Raw genomic sequence first — 27,368 nt, forward strand, 5'->3', positions numbered from 1 at the left:
CTTGCTACTCAAAGTGCGGTCCATGGACCAGCAGCACCTGCATCCCCTGAGAAATTGTTGGAAATGAGGGTCTTGGCCCCCACCCTACCAGCCGAATCAGAATCTGCTTTGTACCCAGACCTTTAGGTGATCTTTTTTTTTTTCTACTCTTTTTATTGTGGTAAGTACATATAACATAAAATTTTACTACCTTAGCCATTTTAAGTGTACAATTTAAGTATATTAAATACTTTTATAACCACCATCCATCTCAATAGCTGTTTTCATCTTGCAAGACTGATACATTCTACTCATTAAACAATAATTTCTCTCTCCCCCAGGCCCTAGCATTCACCATTCTACCTTCCATTTCTATCCTTTCAACAACTCTAAGTATTGCATTCATATAAGTGGAAATGGATTGTATTTGTCTTTTTGTGATTGGCTTATTTATCAGCGTAATGTCCTCAATGAGCAACCATGTTGTATCATATGTTAGAATTTCTTTTTTAATGCTGAATAATACTACTTTGTGTGGCTATACCATATTTTGCTTAACCAGTTGTCTGTTGATGGACACTTGGATGGCTTTCACATTTCATAATTGTGAGTTATGCTTCAATAAATATGCTTGATTGTACAAATATCTCTTTAAGATCTGCTTTCAATTCTTTGAGGTATATACCCAAAAGTAGAATTTCTGGATCACATGTTAATTCTATTTTTAATTTTTGAAAGAACCGCCATACCATTTTCCATAGTAGCTATATCCATTGTACCTATCAACAACACACAAAGGTTCCAGTTTCTTCACATCCTTACCAACACTTATTTGTTTTGTTTTTTTTTAATATAGTAGTCATACTAAAGGATATGAGGTGGTATCTCAATGTAGCTTTGATTTTTATTTCCTTAATTATTAGTAATTTGACTATCTTTTAGCGTACTTATTGGCCATTTGTATATCTTCTTTGAAGTAATATCTTTTTAGATCCTTTGCCCAGTTATTTTTTTTTTCTTTTTAATTTTATGGTCACATCTGCTGCCTATGGAAGTTCCTGGGACCAGGGATAGAATCTGAGCCACAGCTGCAACCTACGCCACAGTGCTGACAAAACCACATCCTTTAACTCACTGTGCCAGGTGGGGATCAAACCTACACCTCTGCAGCAACCCAAGCCACTGAAGTCAGATTCTTAACTCACTGTGCTACTTTTGCTCAGTTTTAAATTGAGGTTTTTATTATTATTATTATTTTGTTGTTTTAGAAGTTCTCTGTGTATTCTGAATATTAATCCCTTCTTTTGACAAGTATTTTTTTTTTCCACTCTAAGTTGCCTTTTTACTCTGTTGATAACAACGTTTGTTACTCAAGTTTTAAAATTTTCATGTAGTCCAATTTGTCTGTTTTCTCTTTTGTTGCCTGTGCCTTTGGTATCATATCCAAGAAATCAGATCCAAGGTCATGAAGATTTTGAGCTCTCTCTTCTTCTGAGAATTTTATAGATTGAGGTTTAACATTCAAGTCTTGGATCCATTACAAATAAATTTTTTTTTTTGTCTTTTTAGGGCCACACCCAGGGCATATGGAATTCCCAGACTAGGGATTGAATCAGAGCATAACTGCTGGCCTACGCCACAGCCACAACGATGCAGGATCCAAGCTGCATCTGCCATCTACACCACAGTTCAGGGCAACTCTAGATCCCCAACCCTCTGAGTGAGGCCAGGGATCTAACCTGGGTCCTCATGGATACTAGTCAGGTTTGTTACCTCTGAGCCACAATGCGAACTCCACAAATTAATTTTTATATATGGTGTTAGATAAGTGTCAAACTTGATTCTTTTGCATGTGGATATATCCATTTTTCCCAGAATCACTTGCTATAAAGACTGTCCTTTCCCATTGCTTAAGGTATTCATAGGTCTTTTCTGAGCCTTTCCCTGGACATGCACAGCACAATCACTCTCTAACATTTCCATGTGTGCAGTTGTTTTAAAAAGAACAAGTCTTTTATGTTTGTCTCCCAAGAGTGGGGAAAGAGTACAATGAAAGGCATGGTGAAGGAGCGCATTAGTTTAAATCACCTGGGAGTCACTTCAGCCAGAGAAGGAGAGGGTCACATCAACAGTGAACACATCTACTATGGCAATGACTGTGTACTTCAATATCTCCGTGACCAGAAGTAGCAGTCATTGCACTGATTCCCAATATTTGGAGGATAGGGTCCTTTTTGCCCACCCTGGCTCCTGAGAGCTACATGCAGGTTTGTTCCTTTTCAAGAACATATGCTAATTTTCCTGGAATGAGTAGGGGATGAGTGGCTGATTACTGTGCCAGAGGTGGGAAATGGGTAGCGGTTACTGCACTGGGTGCTGAAATGGACCAATATTAACCACAATTTATCACCCAAGCCTATAGGAAAACACACTCTCCCCAGTACCATTTCTGTGCCAGTGCTCATATATCCATTATCTCAGTTAAGTCTCACAACAAGCTAGTGCAGGAGATACTCTTTTTATTTTCAGTGTGTAGAGGAGGAAATCAAGTGTTATAAAAGTGTGGTCTCCTGAGTAAGAACATTCATCTCATAAGTGTTGCCTGAGATCTGAAACCATGGATATCTAACTCCAGAGGTATTAATATTATTGCCTGTCTTCCCCACCCATTCTAGATTTGAGTTTATCATCTCTCCTGCAACAACCCTATTGCCTTTGTATGGGTTTCTATTGATGCCATATGAGATTACCACAAATTTAGCACCTTATATATTACACACATTTATTACCTCACATTTCTGTGGGTCAGAAGTTCCAGGGTGCTGGACTGACTTCTCGGCTTTGGTCTCACAAGAACAAAATCAAGGTCTCAGGTAGACCAGAGGATCTGGAGAAAAATCTGTTCATAGGCTCAGTTAGAATATCGGAAAAATTCAATTCCGAGTGGTTGAAGGATGGAGGTCCCTGTTTTCTCCCTAGTGGTTGGCCAAGGATTGTTCTAGAGGCCTCCATATTCCCTGGTTTGTGGCCCCTCATGTTCCAAGTCAGTAGGAGCAGGTTAAGTCCTTCTCACACTTTGAATTGCTATAACTTTCCCTCTGCCTTATCTCTCCTATTTCCAGCTACAGAAATATCTCTGCTTTTAAGGACTATTGTGATTAAATTGGACCCATGTGGATAATCCAGGATAGCCTCCTTATTTTAAGGCCCTTAACTGTAATGCAATCCGCAAAGTCCCTTTTGCTATGTTATATAACACGCTGCCAGATTTCAGGTTTTAGGCCATAGACATCTCTGGGGACCTTCCTGTCCACCATCCCTTGAACTTCACATCACTCAATTGTATCACCCCTTTCTTTCTTTGTCATATCAGTAATATTTTCTATTCTTCTTACAGTCACTTAAATTTGTGGTATTGTACTTTTTTGACATTTTCTTCCTGTATCAACTCTGACATCACCCTAAGATATATTTGTGGCCACTCTGACCTTCTTTTTCACTACCAAGTATTTTGAACTCCAGTGTACTTTTCATGGTCATGCTTTGTTTTGTGCTTCCAAATGGGAACCTGCAGAAAGAAGTAGAAGTTGTCACTCAGATGCATATGAGGCTGAATTTTGATAACAAGATTACCGGCTTTTATTTGATAGTTTGTGTGCGCATATTGGATTAAAATCAAATTTAAGAAGCATGAACAATACCTGGTAATAGAGGATATGATTATGCAGCATCCATCAAAACATGTCAGTAAACTGATTTTTAAAAAATCAAGAGTAAACAATTTCATAGACTCAAATGTCAGGTTTTGGTAGAAAGAAATATGATTTTGGAATGAAACCTTTTAACAGTTCTGTGGGATGACAGGAATTGATTCTGGCATTGACGTTTGAATTCCCTTGCTGCTTTTAAAAACATATTAAGCAGGAGATCAGACTAAATTTGGTTACATCAACATGGTTTTAGAGAGAGAGAATATGATTTACATGCTGTATAAAACCCATTTTCTCCATTAGGGATAGAGAAATGGGCCATCTTCGTGATGAAGTCATATATGATCTCAGTTAAAGAGGAGCCATGGAGGTGCTCTTGTATGTAATGAAGACTTAAGAAGATGCTAAGATTTTCTCTGTGGGTTGATGTTTTACTGCATCAATTTATCCACTGTAGCTGCCCGGGAGGTACCTATCCCATTGTTTCTGGACTGCCACCAAAGTGCCAGCCACAAATTTTCATATTTTACAATAGGAGAAATGGCATCTTGCAAAATGAGATTTTTATAAATTACACATAAAAATAAGCTATTCAAGCCCTGAGAAAAGTTTTTTTTTAATTGAGCTTGACTTTACTTCCTGAATCCAATCACACAGCTCAAACAGTTTGTAAATTTTTCAAACATAAATAATGTTTTTGTTTTAAAAAAAAAAATCACATTGTGGAGGTTTTTCTGATTTAGTAGGTTTAGAGTATTTAGAAGGTCAGGAATCTGAATGTTTAATAAATACCCCATCCACCCCATCTAATTCTGTTGATGATCATCACAGATGGACCGTGCTTTGAATAATAATGTTCAAGTGCTACTTTTCCCAGCTGCTTTTTCAAATTATGGGAGAGGGAGAAAGGAAAAAAAAAAAGGAAGGGAGAGAAGGGGGAAACAGGAAGGAAGGAAAAGAACTAAAACTCTGACCTTCAAAAACAAAAACAAAAAAAGTGTGTTCCATGTTCTGTCTCCCTACTCCCTCTTATACCACAGACCTAATAATAATACCTCCAACTAAAAGTCAAAGTTCATTTTTCATTAAGAATTCATAGCTTCTGGAAAGCTGTGAGGCTCTAAGAGCTCTTCAATGACTCAAGTGGAAATGCTTCTAAAAGGCTAAAGTAAGAGCCAAAGTTCAAGCCATGTCCCCCATATCTCCCTGGAATGGGCTTCTATTCAAATAGATATAATAGCAATTTACTTTCTCTTTATTATTCCCCTTTCAAAAACACCAAAAAAAATCATATATTATACTCTCAGTGAATGGTTACCCTGATTATTTCAAAATGCAAATGATTATAGAAATTTGGAGCTGGGGCAATAATGACAAATCCTTACTGACAGTGTAGTCATTGAAAAATCATTGGAGCAAGGTACCCATTCAAGAGTTTTAATTTGCAATCAAGTCAAGAGCTATTCTAGGGAAGCAAGAAACTGTTTGATGGACAGAAGTTCAACCCAAAATGGGAAAGCAACCCAATAAGGGAGCCATGAAGAATATCCAAGAGATTAACATGTAAAGCCAATCTATCAAGATTTGCAAGTTACTAAATGAGGTCACACTGATGAATGTCCTATAGGTAGTCTTTCTCAAACAAGTGATTTAGATCCTTTTAATGAAATATAACACTGAACACAGGAAGTAAATATCCAATTGTAAGAATATGCTACTCGCTTTCAACTTTAACACTTATTCAGCAACTATTGGATGTAAGTGTCATGCTATAAGGTTGGGAATGAGAGGTTGTATAATTAATAAGACATGGCGTGATGCCCTCTAAGGAACTCACAATCCAGCAGGGATCTAACTGTGAGTAAATATGGAACACTCCATTCTTCGGATTCAAAAAGGAAATGCGAGCGAGAAAATAAAAGGAACATTTTTTTAGTGCTTCCTCCCATGCCTGGCATTATGCTAAGTTGTGTGTATTTGTTATGTATTGTTGGTCAAATAAGTGGCCACTTTTCCATTATATCCTAGAAGCATATTGCTGGAATGTAAACAAACAATAAAAATAACCTTCAGTTTCTTGAAGCCTTCCTCATTTCTAAGTTCATAGCTTGTTTTACTACAAAATATCACCTTATCAGGAAATACCTTACTGTCCAAATATCCAATAGCAAATTCAGAATTCAAAAGAAAGAACACAGTCTGTTTGCTGGTCTGTTTCTTCACACTCATAATTCCCAGAGGGCTCTCTGGGGGTCTCGTTTTCTCATGAAAAGGTGTTTTTGAATGTAGGACCCAAAATGAAGTCAAGGTGAAACCTGAAGCCTTAACATAAAACCACCTTACCTCAGGAGCTAACCTCACCCCCAGGGATATCCTGTCTTGAGTTTTCCAACACCACACCTCTCTCCAAGCCAAATGCCCGCACTGCAGGGACATAGCAGAGTCTGAGACTGTACCATATTGCTGCGCTCCCTCTGGATGTGAGCTTTTTGGAAAGAAACCAGCTCTTCCTGTCCTTTCTCCAAAGTACAAAACTGGGAGCACTGAGCACAGAGCAATGCAGTCTTCTCAGGTTGCCCTTGATACCTCCTGGAGATAAAACGCTACCATTTTTGAACACTTGAGGTCCTGGCTGCAGGATCCTAGGTCCTGAAGGCAAATGCTGACCACCTGCTCCAAAGGCAGAGTGGAAAATTTGAAAAGGGAACCAAGCAGTTCAACATTTGTGCTTCAATTTCCAAATCGCTGAGAGAGTAAACTCAGTAATACCTCTCTGCCTCTTAGAATGAGATGACTAATGCAGATTTTTGTCTTTCTAAAATTCCAAAATCCACTGAAAGTCAATGTTTTATACTCTGCCAACACTGCAGAAATTAATGGGCTTCCCTGTTCAGAATAAGCAATGAGGATTTTGTCCTAATTGGGAGGAGTTCAAAATGTTGTAAAAATTTTTTTTTCTGGTCTCTTTTCAATTCATTTTAATCTTTGTCTGTTGCATAGCCTTGAAAATTAATTTTCTGAAAGGGTGGCTTTATATATCATTATGACTTTCTCAACTAATCTTTCTATGTAGGACTATAAAGTCAAAAATTGGTTCATTACAAGCAGGAAAATAATTCTCTTTTGGCAATTGCTTCTTTTGATTAGATATATTGATTTGATTACTCAAAATGAAGAGAGACCTTAAGTACTCTTTGGAACAGTATTTTCTGTTGATTTTCCATAATGTTAATAATAATAGCAGTGATAATAATAAGAATGAACTAATTTAATTGACACAATTTATCAAGTAATGCAAATGGTGATGCATGAAACTTTTCTCCTGTTATTTTTTTACTTTTAAGATACTTTTCAAAGAAAGCCAGAATATTTGCATGATAATATATTCTATATGGCAAAACTACGCTAATGAAGGCATATTCTGGTGTCTTTAGACAGCTGATGATTTTCACTGTGAAGTTATATTAGGATTAACTATAGAAGCATATTTTCTGTTGTATTCAGTTTATATGAGATTAACTCTGTGGGATGATTATTTCCTCCACACATAAACATGTTTTATGGAAGATTGAAGTGCAAACCAGATTTTACATATTCACTTTCTTTATAATGAAGTGGACATCTTTAATGAACAGAGAACATTAGATGGTGATATAAAAAAGAAAAACCTAGAATGCCCATTGTGGATCAGCAGAAATAAACCCGACTAGTATCTACAAGGATGTGGGATTGATCCCTGGCCTCATTCAGTGGGTTAAGGACCTGGCATTTCTGTGAGCTGTGCTGTAGGTCACAGATGCAACTCAGATCTCCTGTTGCTGTGGCTGTGGTGTAAGCCAGCAGCTGCAGCTCCAATTTGACCCCTAGACTGGGAATTTCCATATGATGCAGGTGCAGCCCTAAAGAGCAAAAGAAAAGAAAAAAAAAGAAAAGAAAAACCTACAAATAATAATTCAGGGTGAAGTTTCCCCAAGTGTGGTAGAAGTAGCAATTGTAATAAAACGAAATCACTGCATATGGTACATGGACAAACATTTTTATTTTCATGGTTATCTACTTATTTGATTACCCTTTAGGGAACACAGAAAACTAGTTTAACAATCCTCTAAATTATATGGCCCAAAATGCTTAGAAAAAGTAATAGTTACAAAAAGTGAGTTGATTTAGGAAAAACATTAAGAAAGTACTATTGGGGAGTTCCCACTGAGGCTCAGAGGGTTAAGGACCTGACATGGTCTCTGTGAGGATGTGGGTCAATCCCTAGGCTCACTCAATGGGTTAAGGATCTGGTGTTGTCGCAAATTGAAGTGTAGTTTGCAGATGCGGCTCAGATCTGGCGTTTCTGTGTCTGTGGCGTAGGCCATAGCAGCAGTCCCAATTTGACCCCTGCCCTAAGAGCTTCCATGTGCCACAAGTGTGGCCCTAAAAATAAAAAAAAAGTACTTTTTGAGTGGTATTGAGTTAAGGCAAACATTGCAAGGTGTCCTAAGAACAAGTGGAGTTTGGTAAACACTGGCACAGTGGTACAGAGTGGCACAGACCCTGGCCTGGCACCCAGACTCACTAGATGACCAGCACCATACTAAAATGGAATTTTAAAAATCCACCTAAAGCTTTAGTAGGGTGCTGGCCACCTAGTGAGCCCCCAATGAATGGAAGATATAATTACTCATCACAATGAAGTCTCAGCTCAAGGACCCATCCAGCAACCAAACAAACTCCTTGCCCTGAGTGGTTATGGGCACAGAAGAGCATTGTTAGGAAAATCATAGATAGCTGCTTAATTTTTTTTAAGAATAATTGATGAAAACATGGAAACAAATTGGCCTTTAATAATAATTCTTACATTTTTAGCTAAAAATATGTGTACTCTAGGCATGTATTACACAGCATTAATCTTAAGTTCCTTTTGTATAGGGACTGTGTTCTTTTAGTCTTGAAGGCATCTTAGTTAAACATCTTGAAGATTTCCTTATCTACCGTGACTTTGGAAGGCAATAAATATTCACAAAACATATCATTTCTGACTAGATGTTTTTGCACCATTGGTAGGAAAAGCCTCATATATCATTAAACATAACCAGAAGTTTTGTAAATATTCTCAATATTGTTATATTCTCTGTGCTACATCTAGCTACCCTGTTTTTCAAACCATCCACACAAAGTCCTAAAACATCAGTGATAATATCTGATTATTCTAAGCCAATTCATCTTTTCCTGTTCTGCCTGCTCAGAGAGTGTGAGTTCTTGGATGAAGGATTAAAAAAAAAAAAAAATCCTAGATCTTTTTCTGTACCTTAATCAGGCACTTCATAGGTGATAAATACTTCCTTACTAGTTGGTTTTCTAAGCAGAGAGGGGTAAATTACTCAGAAAGCAATCCCATATCCCCCAAGAATTTAATCACTGTTATTCTTCAATGTTATAAAATCTTTTTTAGATAGACAATAGGAATAACAATGATATTCACCCTTTTCTTCCCTGAATCACACTAAAACCCAGAGGATTTCTGATTAATGGCTCTCATGGGACCTTAATAAATGTTATCCAAACTGATTTTTAGGTGACACTTGAATATGAATGCCTATTACCTGCCTTTTAGGATTTATAAGGGTGGATGATTACATATTTAATCCTCCTACCAGTGTTTCTGAATGTGGTCTAAAATGAGCATATTAAGTACTTTAAAGAGAATTGTTCCTGGTCACTAAAGTCTGATATATAATAGCAGAAATGCAGAGAAAATCAAATACTCATTGATAGAGAGCTGTGCACCTATTCCATGGTATATGCCCTGTCGCTCTGAATAGAAATGAACCAAATATGAGTGTATTCAAACCCCGGGGCATCCATGTATCAAATACAATCAATAAGAAGCAAGTGTGAATAGTACAAAGTGTTTTAAACAGACATACCAAACTGTGAATAGTGGGCCCCTGTGACTCAAGGGAGGAAAACAAGAGGGTGGCTTTTAGCTTTTGCTTTATGTATTCCTGACACAAACTGTTATTATAATAATTTTAATAAGCATTTACATTTTTATAACCTTTTAAAAACAACAAAAGGCATTATAATAAGGGTAGTCTTAGACTAGTATTATCGCTTAGATTTATTGCCATGCTCCCAGAAGTCATTATCTACACAGCCTCCTCCTTTACATATTTTGTTTCCTCACTTCATAGCTCCAAAAAGATGTGTTGTTTCATGGCCATACTCCCTGAGCTGTTTTTTCTTTCATTGCAGAGGGCAACTAAACAGAGTATAACTTAGAGCAAGTGTGGGCTTTGGTTTATGGCCTAAAACCAAGAGTTCGAATTTTAGCTATGTCATTTGCAAATTCAGATTTTTGGTTGGCAAGGAATGGAAACCCACTGAAGCTACCAAGTGGAGGGAAGGTTGTTGTAAGAATACAGGTCACACCTGGAAATGAATTGCAGCTGGACCACCTGGGAAAGGCAGGCAGAAGCAATGAAACTGTCAGAGACACAGCCACTCCCACTCAACTACATGCTTCTCTTTAGCCCTCTGCAAAATAGTATCCCCTTCCCCATGGTTTTGATATCCAAGAACTCATCTGCACATTACTTTTCCTGTCATGAAACCTACTCAGGCCTAGAATTCATGGGATATTTCAGTTTCTCACAATTCTTGGATCTCTCATTATTGAGGGATCACAAGTATTAAATGAGACAACACTTTGTTGAAAAGGCTGTCATATTTCTTGACACAATATGCAGAAGACCCTCAATCTCCTTAAATTTAAGTTCAGTATCTTCAACTGCAAAAGATAAATAGTATGAATGTTATAAAGTTTCTGTAAAATTCTTAGTATGATTTCTGCCATAGACTAATGCTCAGTAATGTTAGGCTATGTTCTTATGACTGTTATTATTATCAACTCCATCATTATTATTATTTTAAGGATTAAAAAAAATGAATGACTTGCTTCATCCAAAGGGATAGATTTCATTCACGCCTCAATTTTCACATAGATTCTGGAGCAAAGAACATTTTATCACCTGATAGAGAAGTATACAAATCAGTCTTGATGGATCTATAAAATAATTCGCTATACATCAACAGTTTCCTAAGGCCAGGCAAAAGTGGGAAAAGACAGAAATGCTCCTATTCCTGTCTGAGGTAAAGACATGTGGAATTGCATGGAGACCGTAAAGTATTTAAAGCAAAGGAAGTTGGGATGCCCTCATTAAGCACAAGCCAGGAGCTTGCTTACAATGAAAGGGGGGGGCGGGAATTGCTGCTGTTTGGTCCTTTCTGTGTCTTGGTCCAGTGAAAATGAATCTGATGAAACACATAACAGGTGGTTTCCTGCTAAATTGTCAGATACCTAGAAAATTCAATAACGAACAATCTCTGAACCATGAGGTGACCCATTTCAGATCTACAAATGAAAAGGGCCCAGCATGAACTCTGGGGATGCCGTAACAGACACACATGCAGACATGTTTTAATCTCATGTTTCTTATGAAATTAGCAAACAACATGCTTAGTGATACTCTAAACATAACATGCCGCCATCTGATTAACGCAATGTGTCAGCTCAGCTATCAACACTTAACATTTATTATGCTCAATGACATTCTTGTCTTAGCTCCTAAAATAACAGGTGTTTCAGCGAGGAAAAGTTAAGACAAAAGTGAGAAGTGAAGGCTTTCACATACCTTTCCTCAAATTTTGCAGCCGCACAGTTTTTGACAGAGGGCTTCTGACTGCTCAATTTGATGGCCATACAAGCTTATAAAAGCTGAAGTACAAGGTTTCCCAGGGGACGACATAATGAAATAAATGCACTCATGAATATGTATGGTTGGAGGAGGCCATCTGTTCTTCACCGACCTCTTTTCTTTCAACAACTCACAAACACCCAGCCCCACCCCCATGCCTTCCCTATGTTCCAGAAAAAAAGTCTTCATATGAAGATTTTAAAAGTCAGTAATGTTTCATCTCAGGCAAGAAATGTAATTGCAAGAGAAATGTTTTTATGGTCAGACTAAAAATAATAAATTAATAAATCAAAGAGTGCTTGTGCACACCGTGAACCTTGAAATTCATTGCTGTTCTCCCATCCCTCAGGAATGAAGCTTCTTAACCTAAACTGAAAGCCACATGAACCTGCCTCCTGGGCTACAAATATGAGAGCAGGAGAAACTTCAGTAACAGCAGAGTAGATAACATTCTACCATTCATGAATTCCAAGTTAGTTCCAGTGGCTGTATATTCAAGTTCAATATGAAGTATATCCCCTGATCTCTTTGGAATGCTTTACCATCACTAAATTTGAAGGCAGAGGATGAGGACAATCTTACTGTTCAAAGGTGAAAAGAAAATGTTTTGAGAAATGACATAGAGTTAACAAAGAACAAGAGAGAAATTTCTTGGGAAAAATTATTACAAAATGATTAAAATTTTTTGGACAACTGAATACTCTTTGAAATGCACAAAGAACACTTTTGCATATTTATGGAAATCTTTTGGTAAATCTTTTATAAAGTGAATTCATATGAAAAGCATAATCATTCCTAATTCCTTTGCTTTGTAGTTTCAACTTTGAAACTGTTTTACCTTCTAAAAGCAAGGAATGCCTCTAGTGAGTCTGTTTTTAAGAAAAAAATAATCTAAGGTTAAACTCTTCTAAGAACAAAACAGGACTTGGAAACAACAACAAAAACATAGTCGTAACAGCAGCCCTTGTACGATTATTAAATTTTCGCAGACTAGCCAGCTTGTAGATAAAGTCTGTGATAAATTGTTTTATCGGGAAACTGAAAACTATAGGAAAATAATATCTTAAATTCCAAAAACTAGTAAGATAGGTTGGAAAGACCATATGTTCTGGAATGAGAAGACCAAGGTTTAAATACCTTCTCTGCTTAGTTAACAGCAGTGGGATCTTGGTCAATCCACCAATGGTTTCTAACACTCCATATTTTTATCTTTTGAATCGGAAGAGCAATACCAACCCCTTGGTGCTAGTAGGATGATCTGATAAGGTAATAAAAAATGTGAAAGCACTCCATTAAAAAAAAAAATGGACTCTCTAAAATAGGCCTGAAAAACATGTTAAAATGAATTAGTTTATAAATTACATTCCTAATAAAAATAAAAACCATTTACTTCTCACCATGGGGCAATTTACTTAAATAGTTACTTGTACAGGCTAAAACAGTTTCTCTCGTCTTTGCTCTCTGTAGCCTGCTACAGTAGCAAGATACTGAAAATAATTTGAGGTATTAGAATTGTGCCCTACCTATATGAATCTTAAGAATGCTCCAGAACACCAGCACCACATCCTAAAAGGATGCTATGAAAGAAGAAGAGAGTCTCAGACGACCTTGCAGAAGTTACTTCACATCTCTGTGGTCAGCTGCCTCTCTATGGGAACATGCTTTGCCTGACATTGTTTCAAAGGCCTCCTCAGGCCCTGAAATTCTGAGATGCTGAGAGAGCAGTGGGGTGAACAAGCACTAGGCTGGGACCCACCCACTGGCTCTGCAGTTTTGGATATAGCAAGTTAAGGACCTCTCTGGGCATTAGTTCTCCCATCTGGAAAGTGGAGACGGGGATCTGAAGACAAACTCCCCGGTGCCACGTAAATTATTTCAAAAGGCTTAAAACAATGTAGGCAGGAACTCTTTCATTAAAAACAAACAAACAAAAAATCTCATCTTCTTTTGTGGAATTAAAATCAGAACTTGAGAGTTGTGTAACTGTGTGAGTCTTTTTAGGGGTCTAGAGAAAACATGTCACCGGTTAAATTTTTTTTAAAGGCATACTGCTATGTTTTTAATTTTTAAAAAAGTCACAGAAATGCTATGTCCTTGGAATTATGTCAGCAGGTCTATAAAAATTTCCACAATTGGAACATCAAAAACATATATTCCAAATACTTCAAAGTGGTACAATAGCTTTTACCCAAGGGAGATAGGAAAACTTCAGTTTGACAGAAATGCTAAATTTTGATGGTTGGATGATTTGTTTCAATTGTGAAAATCATTCTAAATTATATTAGATCAGTTTCCAGAATGCAAATCTTCATATTGTGCCAGATTCTGTACAAAAAAAAAAAAAAGAAAAAGAAAAAAAGGCATTTAAAGGTAATTTAATTCAAGGTGTTATGACAACGAGACAAACGACCACTTCAAAAAGAGACACTGTAGACATCAAAGGACTTTGAAAACAAGTACAAGGACTCAGCAGAATCTCTACTCTATGTTAGTCTTGATTCCACAGCACACACAGAAAAGTGGGTAAAGTCAATGGTAATTTTTTACATTGGGTGAACAGTGGGCGAAGTGAATGGTAATTTTTTCTAGACCAGCTAATAATAATTTATTTGGAATCACTTCTTTTGGGACTAAAGCCTGAGTAAAGCCAAGGCTTAGTCAATAAAATCATAGTGAATGGGTCCAGAATTGCAATTCAAAATTTAGCATTAAACTTCATTCTGTCTTCTGCTCAATTTTATACATGTCATTCTAAATTCACTAGTAAAACAAAGTTGAGAAGGATATCTAGAAGACAACCTTTCTCTTCCTTTGAGATCACTTTAAAAAAACTTTACCGATGTGCAATTTACATAACATAAAACAATAGTTTTACGTATTCAAAATATTTGGTAAATTCACAGAGTTGTTTAAACATCATAATAATGCAGTTTTAGAACTTTTCTGTCACTCTGAAAAAAAACCCTTTTGCCCTTTTGTAGTGAGTCCCACTTCCTGCCTGGGTAACCACTAATCTGCTTCCTTTCTATAGGATTACATTTCTTGGATATTTCACCTAAATAGAATAGTACAACATGTAGCCTTTTGCTCTGTCTTCTTTCACTTGGCTTAATATTTTTGAGGACCATGCAGGTTGTACATATCAGTATTTAATTTCTTTTTACTGCTGAATAGTATTCGATTGTATGGACATAACACATTTTTCTGATCACCTGTAGACAGATATTTGGTTCTTTCTAACTCTTAGCTACTATGAATAATGGTCCCATGAATATTTGTATGTAAATCTTTGCAGTCTTTATATCAAGATAGGTTTCATTTCCTTAGGGTAGTTATCCAGGTGTAGAATAGCCATGTCAAGGGAGGCAAGGACATAAAATGGGAAAAAGAAAGTCTATTCAGCAAGCATTGCTGGGAAACCTGGACAGCTGCATGCAAAGCAATGAAACTAGAACACACCCTCACACCATGCACAAAAATAAACTCAAAATGGCTGAAAGACTTCAATATACGACAGGACACCATCAAACTCCTAGAAGAAAACATAGGCAAAACACTCTCTGACATCAACATCAGGAATATTTTCTCAGGTCAGTCTCCCAAAGCAATAGAAATTAGAGCAAAAATAAACCCATGGGACCTCATCAAACTGAAAAGCTTTTGCACAGCAAAGGAAACCCAAAAGAAAACAAAAAGACAGCTTACAGAATGGAAGAAAATAGTTTCAAATGATGCAATGGACAAGGGCTTAATCTCTAGAATATATAAACAACTTATACAACCCAACAGCAAAAAAAACCAATCAATCAATGGAAAAATGGGCAAAAGACCTGAATAGACATTTCTCCAAAGAGGATATACAGATGGCCAATAAACACATGAAAACATGCTCAACATCGCTGATTATAAGAGAAATGCAAATCAAAACTACCATGAGATGTCACCTCACACCAGTCAGAATGGCCATCATTAATAAATCGACAAATAACAAGTGCTGGAGGGGCTGTGGAGAAAAGGGAACCCTCCTGCACTGCTGGTGGGAATGTAAACTGGTACAGCCACTATGGAGAACAGTTTGGAGATACCTTAGAAATCTATATATAGAACTTCCATATGACCCCGCAATCCCACTCTTGGGCATCTATCCGGACAAAACTCTACTTCAAAGAGACACATGCACCCGCATGTTCATTGCAGCACTATTCACAATAGCCAGGACATGGAAACAACCCAAATGTCCATCGACAGATGATTGGATTCGGAAAAAGTGGTATATATACACAATGGAATACTACTCAGCCATAAAAAAGAATGACATAATGCCATTTGCAGCAACATGGATGGAACTAGAGAATCTCATACTGAGCAAAATGAGCCAGAAAGACAAAGACAAATACCATATGATATCACTTATAACTGGAATCTAATATCCAGCACAAATGAATATCTCCTCAGAAAAGAAAATCATGGACTTGGAGAAGAGACTTGTGGCTGCCTGATGGGAGGGGGAGGGAGTGGGAGGGGTCGGGAGCTTGGGCTTATCAGACACAACTTAGAATAGATTTACAAGGAGATCCTGCTGAATAGCATTGAGAACTATGTCTAGATACTCATGTTGCAACAGAAGAAAGGGTGGGGGAAAAATCCTAATTGTAATGTATACATGTAAGGATAACCTGACCCCCTTGCTGTACAGTGGGAAAATAAAAAAAAAATATTAAAAAAAAAAAAAAAGAATAGCCATGTCAAAGGGTAAGACTATATTTTACTTTTCAAGAAACTGACAAACTGTTTTTGTCTACAATGGGTATAGGATTTTACATGCCAGGAACATAAAGGAATCCAGTTTCTTTATATCCTTATCAATACATGTTATTGTTTATCAGTTTTGATTAAAGCCATTTTAGTGAATGTGACGTAGAACTTCATTGGGGTGATAATTTGCTTTTCCCTAATAACAAATATTTAGGCCCATCTTTTTCATATGCTTATTACTCATATGTATTTAATAAAATGCCTATTTGAATATTTTGTCCAATTTTAATCGTGTCATTTGTCTTATTGATAAGTTATAAGAGTTCTTTATATATTCAGGATACAAGACCTTTATCAGATATATTCTTTGAAAATATTTTCTTCCAGTTGATAGCTTATATTTTTTATTTTTTAAATTGTGTTCTTTGAAGTACATCTTTAATTTTGATCAACTTTGATTTATAAATTTCTGTTATGGGTTTTGATGATGGATCTAAGAAGTCTCTGCCTAACACAAGTCACAAAGATTTTCTTCTAAAAGTTTGAGTTTCAGATCTTATGATTAAGACTGATTCATTTTGATTTTAACTTTGTGTACAGTGTGAGGTAAATCCATCTCTTTGAATGTACATACCAAATTGTTTCAACATTATTTGTTGAAAAGACTATAATTTTCAACAAAATAAATTTCTTTTGACACTTTGATGAAAATCAATTGATGATAAACATAAGATCACTTATTTTCAATGAGTCAGTATGGAATAATGCCTTACAGTATAGGCTGTGGATCCAGACCACCTGAGAAGAAAACTTAACTGACATTTAGAAGCTATATGGCCTGGGCAAGTTACCTAACCTCTGTGCATCAAGAGTTCTCCTCTGTAAAAGGAGGATAATAATAGTACCTAGCTCCTGGGACTATTCTGAGGATTCGATGAGATCATACATGCAGAATACTTACAGGGAGACCTGGAACAGAGTAGTAAATGTTCATTGGTTGAGAGCTGTCATTACCATCTCCTCTAGGGGCAAAGACAGAAGAAACCAGTCAGCTTCCTTGAATCTTAGAGTACAAATTGGAGCTTGGGCTTATCAGACACAACTTAGAATAGATTTACAAGGAGATCCTGCTGAATAGCATTGAGAACTATGCCTAGATACTCATGTTGCAACAGAAGAAAGGGTGGGGGAAAAACTGTAATTGTAATGTATACATGTAAGGATAACCTGACCCCCTTGCTGTACAGTGGGAAAATAAAAAAAATAAAAAAAATAAAAAGAAAGTCCCGTAAAGTAAGTTTTACTTTTTAGTGTCTCCACTCTTCAGATGAGTACATTGAGAATCAAATAAGTTTAAATAAGGTGTGTGAGGACTGGTAATGGTGAAGAGATGGGGTTAGCCTCAGATGGATAGGCTTGGCTCAAAGTGTGCCCCTGTCCCTGCAGAACTGCTAATGCACGGTCCCCAGTAAGCAGGAGGACTTACCTCTGCATGGGAGCCAAGCCCGGTGTCCTCTTTGCATCACATACGCAGCCTACCTCCTTACACAAAATACGCAAGGTGTTTTCTTCCTTTGCCTTAAAAAGCTTAGAGCCAAGTCTTTATTTTTTAAGTAGATATTTTACTTCAGGGAAATTAGCAGTTGGCTGCAAACAGACAAAGTTTCTGGTAATTGTTTTTAATCAAAATGGTCAAGTAATTGACTATTGGTGGCTGTGTGAGTGCCACAGATTAATGGTTAGTAACAGAGTAATTGAAAGTATTTAGGAATTCACTTCACAGAAATCACCCTTAGGTGGAAAGTAATCCAAACATTTCCCTTGTTCTCTCCCACTCAGCTGGTTGCCCTTTTCCTCCAAAGAATATTAATTGCACTGCTCATGCCTTCTAGAATATGAAAGGTTCTAATAAACATATTTTCCATAACTCAGGTAGAATAGCTTAATGAAGTGAATTAGGAAACAAAAATGTTTACTATTGTTGTTCTGGTTTGGTTTGGTTGCTTTTCGAGAATAGTTTCACTTTGGACAGCGTTTCCCAAGCAATTATCCTGGAAGTTGTTAAGATCTTTAGGAAAAACTTTCCATGGTCAGTTTTGGTAATAGTCTTTCTTAAAAATTCTGAATTCACAGTAGTATATTAAAGGTTTGGGGGGGAGAGTTTTTAACTTAACTCAGTGTTTCCAAAATTTATTTGATACAAGAATTATTTTATTTACAACACCTATTGATTTTTTTTTTTGTAGTAAAGGAAATTTTTTGTGGTAAAGAAATTTCTATTTTGAGATAACTAAAAGAATATTGCAGCTGATTTGTTTAACTATTCACTCCATCTGGGCCAGGGGTCAGCAAATAACAAAAGCTGCCTGCGGACTTGTATTTATAAGGCCCAGGAGCTAACAATGGTTTGTACATTAACAAACAATAATAAACAATAGAAAAACAAAATGAAACTACAAAGAATACACAGTTGAGACCTATGTGGCTCAGAGACCTAAAACATTTGCCATCTAGCTCTTTATAAGTAACATTTGCCTGCCCCTACCCTGGAACATTAACATTTTAAAAATTAAAGCCATTTGTCCTGAATACATAAAGTATGGTTTAAAAAGAGGGTAGAGTGTGGAGGAAAGGAAGGGACACGCCTACCATCTAAGATGTAGTGGGTGGTGTGATATAAGAAGTAACCCTTGGAGTTCCCATCATGGCTCAGTGGTTAACGAATCCAACTGGGAACCATGAGGTTGGGGGTTTTGATCCCTGGCCTTGCTCAGTGGGTTAAGGATCTGGTGTTGCCATGAGCTGTGGTGTAGGTTGTAGGCATGGCTCAGATCCGGCATTGCTGTGGCTGTCGAGTAGGCCAGCGGCTACAGCTCCAATTAGACCCCTAGCCTGGGAACCTCCATATATCGTGGGAGTGGCCCAAGAAAATGGCAAAAAGACAAAAAAAAAAAAAAGTAACCCTTAAGACTGTGCAGAATTATAATTTTCTACCATCTTCTGTTTGACAGCCCAAAGTATTCTCTCACCCAGATTAAATATCTCTTGTTCTTTCACCTTTCCTCCTATGTGTCCAAGTCTTCTGGCCACTATGATCTTTTGTCTCTAAATATGTTCTAGCTGGTCTATATCCCTCTGAAACAATGGTGCCCAGACTGGTTGTTAATCTACTCGAGTTGCATGGAGGCCAAGTAGAGTAGGCCTTCCTCCCTGTCTCTCCAGAACAGAGGACAAAAACTGGCTAACTATGTGCCCAATTCCACACACATTTATCTTTTATGAGCTTGCACAATGTTTTAAAATAGAGGAAAATCACACATTGAAGTCCAAACGTTCAGTTTTTCATGGAGGAAAGACTAGATGGGACAATCTGGCAGCATCAAGCCTGCAGTTCCCCATGCCATGGAGAGTTGGCACTGAAGAGTGGCTACATCCTTTAGACAAGGCACAGCTCTAGTTTGCCACAGTCCCCACCATTCCCTAGCACTGACTGCCACTCATTTGTATGTCCTGCCTGGTCCCTCAGGCATTTGAGTCTGTAGATTATCTTAAGGGTATCCCTGATGGAATAGCTCTAGAAACATTTGTTTAGATATCTATATTTTTTTTCAACTCATTTGTTAGCAGATAATAGGCTAAAAGAAATGATACATTGGCATAAATTTCCAGAGCCTAGTTGTCCTGGTGGTTTAGACTGGCCTCACAACTGGTGATGAGTGGATAGAGAGCTCCAGGAAAGAAAAAGGGAGTAAAGCCTAAAGATGGGGCCAGCTGGAAAGAATAGTGGACTAGGAAAGCAAATATTCCCCTATTCCATGTAACCTATTGTGTGCTTTTGAGCATCTTTCTTAGCCTCTCTGTGGTTCAGCCAGCTCTTCTACAAACTTCAGGAGGGGAGCACCTAGCCTTGCCTTCCTTGGTTTGTGAGTACCTGATAAAATCAAGTAAGAGATGTAAAACTACCTTAATACCTATAAAATGTAACGCAGAAGTAAAGTATTGTTGATCTTCTACTTTCCAATTTGGCCTAAGGCTGACTTGGTAGAAAAAAATCAAAAACAAAAACAAAACAACTAAAAAAAAAAAAAAAAATCCACAAACCGATAGAATTAAGTCCCTCTAGGACTAAGACATCCATCTTTTACACTGTAAACAGTGAGCTGTTAAAAGGCACAGATGGCCCCAGCATGAGCTGCTAAAGATGGATAATGATGGTCTCATATTTACCAAGAGTTTCAGACCAACTAGGCTTTTTGGCACAAGATACCAGCCTCTTGGACTCAGAGTGTCAGAGGTGAGGCGTGAAGTAGTTTGAGCGTATCTGGACACCACTGAGATCAGCAGGGTTCCAATAGAAGGTTTCAAAAGGGTTTTGCAGTGTAGCCTCAGTTTTAATTCTCCCTACTCAAAGTTCTTCCACCTTTCCACATGAGTAAGCTCTACACTGATACTCTATCTGCCTCTCCTACTCTCCAGGGAGTTCTGGGTTGTTCAGAACTACTCCTGCATTCACACCTTCTTGAAGTCAGGTGCCAAGGACAGACACATTCATATGAACACCACTTGCTACGCTCCCAGGAGGGAGCCAAGGATGCACTCTGTTGTGTTGCTGCAAAAAACAAAAGGAAACTTCTGAAAAAAACGAAAGCAGCAGAAGATTCCTGCTGGGAGCCATTCAAGCTCAACAGCCATGCCAGCATCATGCATTTCCGTGTGAGTAGCAATTTGGAGATTTCTCCTGACTGTAAGTTCATTTGATAATTTCCCTATGCCTAAAGCATTGTTCACATTAGAATAACTAATGGTAATTGAGCCCAATTCTTTTCCTGCAGAGTTGACCTCAGAGCTAAGGTGTTAATGAGAGGACTGCACTGAAGTGCAAAAGCTGTTCTTGAACTGGTTCTGCATGCATAGTGAGAGTTCTTTACAGAAAAAGAAAAGAAGCCAAATGGGAGGCCCATTTGGACTCAAAGTATAAAAGAATGATCCATAGTCATCATCAGAGCTGACAGAACAAAGGACTTTTTGCTTCAAGAGGCTGTGCTCAAGTATGGTGGGACAAACATTTGCTCTGGGGATGTAGAAGAGAGTGAAACACCCGATAGAGTGATATACTAGAATCTAGATATTTTCCAGGTTCTTTCCAACTCTTTGATGCTAATGTTTTCTGTTTTGTCCAGGGATAACAGTCTTGGTCCAGGAGCGGGCTAATAGGACAACAGAATAGCACATAGGACAACAGACATGTACAACCAGCAAAAAACAGCTTCAGTGTGACTTATAAGGCAATGCAATTGTTCTCTGCCCAAATAAACATGCCCACCACTCTAGCGGACTGAACTTGTACATAACATTTTAACAGAATGCCAGGTTTGGTTTGCATATTTTAACCAAAATGTGGAGAAAATTGGTTGCTACTGTTGGTAGAATTTTCAAATCCATATTGAGTCAGTGAAAGGGGAATAGACTTGATGGTTACTTTTCTGTTGTTTTAATTTGACCAGGCCATAAGATGCTCAGGTTAAACATTATTTCTGAATGTGTCTCCCAGGGTGTTCCTGGCTGATATTAGCATTTAGATCAGTATATTCTATCAAGTAGATGGCCCGCCTCTAATAGGAGTGAGCACTATCTAATTCACTGAGGGTCTGAATAGAATAAAAGAAAAGGGAGGTCTTATTTGAAGTGTGACATCTGTATTCTCCTGCCCTTGGACTGGTCTACATATCAGCTACCCTGGGTCTCAGGCATTTGATCTTGGACTAGAATTACATCACTGGTTTTCCTATGTCTCCATCTTGCAGATGGCAGATTGTGGGAATTCTGTCTCTACCATAGCATGAGACAATTCCTCATAATAAATAAATCTCTTCCTATAGACATATCTTACTGGTTCTGTTTCTCTGGGAAGTCCTGACTAATACACGGGCAGACTTGCTCTAAAACAGAAAACATGAATGAAGGGGAGAGATGGAATGGATAATGATAATGATATGAGTTTCTATTACGTGACAAACACTATACCAGATGTGTTACATAACTGATTTCATTTAATTCTCATGACTCCCCCCCACCAAGTTTAAATATAAATACATTGTCTCAAATAGGCTAAGACACTTTCTCAAGGAATAAGTACCATGTATGTAATTCCAACTAGAACTCTGAGACTCCTGCCATGAAGCAACGCTTTTATGAGCAAAAGAGGCAAGATATGAGATGGTAGTGAAGGACGAAGTTGAGAACACTGGATACATAGAGCTAGGTAAGAAAAGTCTCAGCATTTCAGATAACTTGAAACAATCCATGGATCTCCTTGGGCATCAATGCCACACTCTCTTAGAGTATACAAAAAAGTAGAGTGGTAAACACAGGTCATGGGGATTTTGCTTTCAGCATCAATCTCTAACACCTCTACTCCCCAGCCTGGGATTCCAAGAGGTATGGACGCCTGAAAATGAGACAAAGTGAAGCCGGCAGAGGTTTAGGGAGAACCTGTTTGAATACCAAAGAACAATGCAGGCCAGTGTACACTGTGATCAGGGCCTCTCAAGTGGGGGGCATCAAGAATGCAATGAAAGGAATAGATAAGACACCTTGTGGAGGAAAAATTGTGGGGGTCTGCTAGCTGGTGGCAGAGTAGACAGCAGGGCAGAGAAGAAACCAAAGTCAGGATGGGCTTCAAGTAGCCTTTTGCAGGCGTAGACTATTCTACAAGTGCCATGAAGACAGAACCCTTGTCTGTTTCAGTCACTGTTACCATAGCACTAGCACAACACATGAAGATTTATCTCTAGTTTTCAAGTATGAATGACTGAAAAATCTTCGGGGGAGTTCACATTGTTGCTCAGTGGTAACAAACCTGACTGGTGTCCATGAGCACGAAGGTTGAATCCCTGGCCTTGCTCAGAGTTAAGGATCTGGCATTGCCCTGAGCTGTAGTGTAGGTTGCAGACACAGCTCTAATCCCTCACTGCTATGGCTGTGGCATAGGCCAGCAGCTGTAGCTCTGATTCGACCCCTAGCCTGAGAACTTCCATATGCCATAGGTGTGATCTAAGAAGCAAAAAGAAAGAAAGAAGGAAGGAAGGAAGGAAGGAAGGAAGGAAGGAAGGAAGGAAGGAAGGAAGGAAAGAAAGAGAAAGAAAGAGAAAGAGAAAGAAAGAAAGAAAGAAAGAAAGAAAGAAAGAAAGAAAGAAAGAAAGAAAGAAAGAAAGAAAGAAAGGAAGAAAGAAAGAAAGAAAAAGGGAAAGAAAGAAGGAAAGAAAGAGAGAGAGAGAAAGGAAGGAAGGAAGGTTGGTTTTTGGTAAAAATGAATGAAAATTTTTAGCAATTGATTTCATGAGGGTTGAGGGAGAGAGAGAAAATGGCAACTATGTTTGTCATTACTTAGTTTTAGATATACTGAAAAATAAATAAGGCACTAGCTCAGAAATTACTTGTCATTCAAAAGGAGAACAAATATCAAATATAAATGCCCCAAAAGGGTTCTGTCCACTCTCAGGTTCGGTGAGTTGTTGCTAATCCACTGGGCACTTAAACTTATGCAACAAATGACTTCAACCTTTTGGGGACAACACTGGACTATAACTGCTTCTTCCAGTGTATATTTCTACACAGGTTCATTCAACCAATATTTATTATACAAGGCCAGAGGAAGTACTCAAGATGATTCAGTCATGGAGACTACCCTAGGAAGCTAAAAACCTAAAGAGGAGATGAGTCAGGTTCATAAATGACCAGAGATGACATTCAGAATATTTAACCAAGAGCAATCTGATGATGGATGTTCACTAAAGTTATTGAGGTAATCACTTCATGATATATATGTCAGATCATGATGCTGTACACCTTAAACTTATATAGTGTGATATATCAATTATATGTCAATGAAACTGGAAGAAAAAAATGATAGAGCTTGGGCATCGACCAATCAGAATAGATTTCTGCTATAGAATTGGATCAGGATGTTGGAGGATGCTAGCCAGGCCAGACATTATTCCTTTAGCTGTTGGATTACAGGGAGATCCAAGGTTGCTGGGAGAGGAACACTCAGGGATTTCAGGGAAGAAACTATTTACTCACTGATTCAAAAGCATTTCAATACTATAATCACTGGTACATAGAATTAGTATACACTATTGATTATCAACCCTGTAAATGATATTAACAGAGACAATAAATAAATGTATCAGGGATCTATTGCTGCCTAGAAAACCACTCTACAACAGAGTGGCTTTCTAAATGTCTACCAACAGAGTATTGGATAAAGAAGATGTGGTACATACATACAATGGAACACTACTCAGTCATAAAAAATGAAATTATGCCATTTGCAGCAACATGGATGGAGCTAGAAATTATCATAATAAGTGAAGTAAGTCAGAGAAAGACAAATATTTTATGAGGTCACTAATATGTGGAATTTAATTGAAAATGACAGAAAGAACTTACAAAAACAGAAAAAGACTCAAGGATTTAGAAACCAGACTTATGGCCACCAAAGGGGAAATGTTGGTGGGGAGGGATAAAGTGGGAATTTGGAATTGACATGTGCACACTGCTATATATAAAATAGATGAGTAACAAGGACCTACTATATAGCACAGTGAATCTATTCAATATTCTCTAATAGCCTGAATGGGAAAAGAATCTGAAAAAGAATGGATATATGTATATGTATAACTGATTCACTTTGTGATGCACCTGAAACTAATAGATCATTGCTAAGTCAAATATATTCCAATAAAATTTTAAAAATAAAAATAAAACAGTGGGTTTAAATAATGATCATTGACTATTATGTTTCACAAATGACACATGATTCAGCTGATCTTGGTAGAGTCCACTCATATGTTTTTGAGTCAGGCTTAGCTGAAGTTGCCTTAGCTGGGGAAGGTCTGCTCTGCATATGTCTCTTCTTCCTCTGGGACCAGTGGGATTGTCTCCTCATAGTTGTAGCACAGATGCAAGAAACAGGTCCAATCAGGTAGCATTTTTCATGTCTCTGATTGCATCATTTCTTCTAAAACTTATTTCCAAAGTAAGTCAAGAATTCAAAATCAAGGGACAAGGAAATACTCTCCACCTTCTCTGTGAAGGAAGAGCAAATTCACATGGATACAGGAAGGGGTCATTGAGGCAGTCTACCACAGTAAACATATCTCTCATTCTGTTCTGTATCCATTCCTACTTCTCGAAAAAGGCATCTTAACCCTGCTTTACAAAAGCACTCATCTTCCATTTTTGATCCCCGCATGACTGGCTATACCTCCCACTCCCAAGTGTGGCATTTGACTCAGATCTGCTCAATGACAGCACACCATCCACTTTGGTCATGGTCATTCTGAGACAGGCATGTGACCCAAGCCAGGCTAATGAGATGAAATTCTAGGAATTTTTTTGGAGTTATTAGGAAAGAGTTGTCTCTTTCTGAGGGAAGTTGCTGAGACTTTAGAACATAAGCCTAGAGCCTCTGGTAGTCAACTTGCTACAATGGGAGGAGCGCCTGGAGAAAGATAGCACAAGGAAAAAGGTGAGAGAACATAAGAGACTGAATGTCATTGATATTTTTGGATATTCTGCTTCCAGTTGTGTCTGAGTCAGTCATTCCTGCAATTTTTAGGTATATATGCCAGTATTCTCCCTTTTTACTCTAAACCAGTTTGAATTAGGTTAGAGAGGCATAAAGCCAATATGAGAACTAAATGTGGAGTATTTGGCTAGGAGGATTATGGTAGAGAAGTTGTAATTTGAGATAATCATGATGCTACTTAATATTTTGATTTTTTTTAATGACTAGGGAATGCTTCACATTTTTCTCCTTTCCCTGGAAGAGATAAATTGCATTAAAAAGTCCAGCAATAGGAGACACATTTTGAAAAAATGAGTAGTTGCACACTTCTTTCATTTTTTTCTTGGAAAATTTTAGCATGGAAATGAGATCTCTCCAGTCAACACCCTAGTTAATTTTCCAGTTGGTCTAACAATGTATTTAAGGAACTTGCTTCCTAAAAGATTAGTTGGGCCCCACTGAGTTAGGGAGACAATGTAACCCAATTGCTAGGCAGTTAAGCTATTCATTATGTATATTTTTGTTCTTAATTTTTTTCCAAAGACCAACCAAAGCATGAGGGATAATACAGCTTTCTCAAGCAACTGCTTCCAAGTTCTTATTAAAGAAAGTTCCAGGCACAGATTTCAAGAGTTTTTCTCAAAGTTGCCAAATTGAAGTCATCTTAAAATCCTTTCTAAAGGATGTTCCTCTCCCAAACAGAATTCATATCCCAATCAAATTGACCCCTGCTTGGTCTTCTTCACATTTAGACATCTTTCTGTATATTCTGTACCTTCCTAAAATATACTCTAGAAATGAGAATTTAATATGTAACCCCCCCAAAAAAAAGCCACTTCACAGACACTCATATATCATCCCAACCCCTCCACTCAAATGGATAATATTGTTTATTCTGTTTGTGCTGATGCTAATCTTAGAGATGAAAAAAATATCAAGGGGAATATCTGTACACTTTTGCAAATGCTCCTAAAACAGCCATGGTAACAATTCCCACAGCAACATTAATATCCCAAGCTAAGAGACAGAAAAAGAAATAAGCACAAAATACATTCCTGTGGCCTATCTTACCCCATTTTGAGAGAGGCATAAACATTTACCTCTGTGTGTGTTTCCTTCTAGCTTAAATATAAAAAGTATCTGGCAATAATTCAATGTGGAAGACACCATTAGTAATAACCAGGCACAGACTCCACTTCCTGAGCTTAAATATCTTGATAATCACCATCATATACATCTTCTTTCCAACCTCAGCCCTCAACACACATGCACACATACACTCTGCCAATCTTGGCGCTTTATCTGTTTCCACACTCCTCAGAGCATAGACAGGTATACTTCCTTTTGTTCTGGGCAGCCCCTTTTCACATTTGCAATGATGTTGCCAAATTTAGCAATCAGTTATCATTTGGCTAGAAGAAATATTTTGGAATAGTTAGCTTACAGTGGATTCACTTTCCTTGCAATTAACACTCAGAAGATAACACCAAAATGCCACCTTGAAGTACCCTCTTCCCCTGTTCATTTTTTTCCCACTTTTTTTCCACATTCTCCTCAATATTTGTTATCTCATGTATTCTTAAATAACAAACATTCTAACAGGTGTGA

The 27,368-nt window shown here is 37.7% G+C and overlaps 2 long non-coding RNA genes across 9 annotated transcripts in view; both read right to left on the reverse strand.

Annotated features, from left to right (window-relative positions):
• The window catches only part of LOC106505658 (uncharacterized), a 1,202,834-nt gene that overhangs the window by 411,332 nt on the left and 764,134 nt on the right, over positions 1 to 27,368 (reverse strand). For 3 of the 8 annotated variants that reach the window (XR_014823623.1, XR_014823613.1, XR_002337639.2), the window contains exon 1: positions 2,769 to 3,310. This is a non-coding gene — a long non-coding RNA (uncharacterized LOC106505658). Of the gene's footprint in view, positions 1 to 2,768; positions 3,311 to 3,467; positions 4,565 to 11,371; positions 11,475 to 24,245; positions 25,280 to 27,368 lie in introns of those variants that run through there. The other 5 variants (XR_014823616.1, XR_014823615.1, XR_014823614.1 and 2 more) reach the window with 5 other exon arrangements.
• LOC146397410 (uncharacterized) lies at positions 13,623 to 17,813 on the reverse strand. The gene is made up of 3 exons (XR_014823640.1): positions 17,676 to 17,813; positions 17,151 to 17,211; positions 13,623 to 13,759 (listed from the first exon to the last, which is right to left on the reverse strand). It is a non-coding gene; the product is annotated as an uncharacterized LOC146397410 (long non-coding RNA).

Source organism: Sus scrofa, chromosome 13 (assembly GCF_054392235.1).
Source record: "Sus scrofa isolate SSC_HxYL_T2T_F1_AM1 chromosome 13, Sscrofa_HxYL_maternal_Yorkshire_Landrace_v2.0, whole genome shotgun sequence".
Lineage (NCBI taxonomy): Eukaryota > Metazoa > Chordata > Mammalia > Artiodactyla > Suidae > Sus > Sus scrofa.